This window comes from Micromys minutus (genome assembly GCF_963924665.1).
Source record: "Micromys minutus genome assembly, chromosome: X".
Taxonomy (NCBI): domain Eukaryota; kingdom Metazoa; phylum Chordata; class Mammalia; order Rodentia; family Muridae; genus Micromys; species Micromys minutus.
Genome location: NC_137970.1, coordinates 16,025,610 through 16,028,111, shown reverse-complemented (window position 1 = coordinate 16,028,111; position 2,502 = coordinate 16,025,610). Strand labels below are relative to the sequence as shown.

The following is a 2,502-nucleotide window of genomic DNA, read 5'->3' as shown; positions in this document are numbered from 1 at the left end:
TTTGTGTGTGTGTGTGTGCGCGCGTGCGTGCGTGATACATACATACACATATATATATATATATATATATATATATATGTATATATATATATATATATATATATATATATATATATACATATATATATATCAAAATGGACTTGAGTGAGAAAGTTAATTGCATGGGGAAGAAAAGATAGCTCTGGGTAGAAGCAGTGGGGGGGTGAATATTATCAACACATATTGTATAAAATTCTCTAGGAACTAAGAAAAACTATGTACTTATTCAGTGAGCCTGGAGGATTGGACTTCCAGATTAGTTGTTTAAGAATGTCAAAGTGCTCACTCTCTAGCGAAAACTATGAGGTATCACTGTAAAATGAATAAACATTATAAATGCCCATATGTCTATCTGATACAGCAACTTCAAATAAATTTGAAAATGACGGATATTAGAATGAAAAGAATGTTTTCCTAGAAATGGGAAATATTGATTAACAAAGAAAGAGAGACTGTAAAAGATGAAAAAACAATTTGTGGGCCTAAAATATATATGAATTTTTACTGATATTTACTAACTGTAAAGATTCCCTCCCCAGCAAGTACAAGCTCTCAAATACACAGTCCAGGCTGGCCTCCAATTTAGTGATCCTGCTGCCTCAGCCTCTGGAGTGCTAAGGTTACAGGAACAAATCACTATGTAGAGCTAGAAAATATTAATAATGCCCACTGACAATGTACCAACTCATAAACGTTGAGGACCATTTGCTCATTAGTAAACAGAATTGTTTTCTCTGATGTGAAATCTCTGTGCTTGACTTCTTCTTTAAATCCAAACTAGAAATTTGTAACTTTTCTCTTAAAAATTAAATCATTTTATTACAAATTGCATTCTCTGATTTTCTGATCAGCCTGCTTTAAGGATATCCACGGGTTCAATATGCTTGCTAGAAGTTTGGCCCACACCAAATGGTTGTTTAACCCAAATATCTGAGCAGCAAACTGAGCTGACCCTTCTGGAGAAACTACAGCAGAACAGCCAAGACCGCTGGGCAGTCGAAGGGATGACCACACATCCTGAGCACCCCAGTCTGCTGTGATTGGGGGACAGCCGATAACCGGATATGCAGTATTGCCAGACATCACTGGGCCTAGTCCATGGCTTCTGCCTGCCACTGCGACAAATACAGTAGGTGTACCACCCTCTTCAGGTTCTGCTTTCATCCTCAAAGTGTCACCTGGTCCTTTGTGTGCGGATGCTACTCTGAGTTCACATGGAATCCCAAAACTTCCACAAGCCTTCTTAAGTCTTTTCACAGTGACCACAGTCAGAGGTTGAACCCATCAGCACTAATTCCCTGCATGGACCATCTGACTTGAGAAGCAACTGAACTCGGTCTTCAACCCACTCAAAGTTTTTCTTTAACATCTGGATTCTTTCCAAAGTCGCTTCTTTGAGACCACGGTAAGACTGTCTTTATGGTCTCCCAAGGGCCATAGTCTCCAGGAATTCTTATCTATAATATCGGCAAGAACAACCTCTTTAGTTGTCACTTCAATGCCAAAACCAATCTTCATTTCAACCAGCGCACAGTCCTGGGGCAGTCAGAATGTCTCCAGAATTTCAAAAATAGCTTGTGTGGCATGACTCAGGATGTCCACTTCAGTCTGCCCTGTAACAAGTCCAGCAAAACAAAACTTTGCAGCGATGAGTTGCTCCTCAGATCATCGTGGATCGTTATTGGCATCATCCTTGAGGAACATCTCCACTTTGGGTGGATAAAACATATACCCCGCCTTTACACCAGGGTTCCTTTTGAGAAAAGATCCAGTTGCTATTCTTCTGCACACTTGTTCAATTGGAATCACTTCACATTGGGGTCCAGTGAAAGCAATGTCTCCCCAAACTTCCTGGTGAAAGCAGCTTTTCTACCAGCTTCTGGTAACAACTGAAAGATGCAGCTGGTGCTCTTATTGGAGATTGCGGCTTTGCCTTCCGGGTGGTTCTTTTTAGCTGCATTTCCTGCTGCTGCCACCATTATTCTAGGTGAACTAGAGGAGCAGACCGAGCAGGGCGGGGGGAATAAATGATTCAATATACATGGGAGATAATAGGTACGTTTCACATGGATGAGAACTTAATTTCTGTAGATACTATTCCCTCGGGAAACCACAGCATTCCTCCTAAAGAAAAGAGTAGTGGTGAAAAAGGTACTGTCACAGTGGAAAAACTTAACAAATTTCAAACAAGTGAACAACATCAGGTGCTTCAATATGATAAGTTATATTAATATAACTAGTGTGCTTCATAACTGTCAAAATCATCAGCAATAAGCATGGAAATCTAAGTACCCATCACAGGTAAAAGAAGCCAAAGGATACATAATCAATCCCCGAAAATATGTATAAAATACACACTTAAATAAATGGCAATGTGTCATTATGGATTAACTTTAATAAGTGTCAGATGTTAATATGAGAGAAAATAAGTACAGTGTATAGGGGGATTCTGTAATACCTTCA

At 39.4% G+C, this 2,502-nt stretch overlaps 1 pseudogene across 1 annotated transcript; it reads right to left on the bottom strand.

Moving 5' to 3' along the window:
• Positions 1-858: 858 nt before the first annotated feature.
• LOC308415868 (bifunctional phosphoribosylaminoimidazole carboxylase/phosphoribosylaminoimidazole succinocarboxamide synthetase-like) lies at positions 859-2,018 on the bottom strand (annotated as a pseudogene). The gene has a single exon. The product of its transcript is annotated as a bifunctional phosphoribosylaminoimidazole carboxylase/phosphoribosylaminoimidazole succinocarboxamide synthetase-like (transcript).
• Between the last annotated feature and the right edge of the window lie 484 nt (positions 2,019-2,502).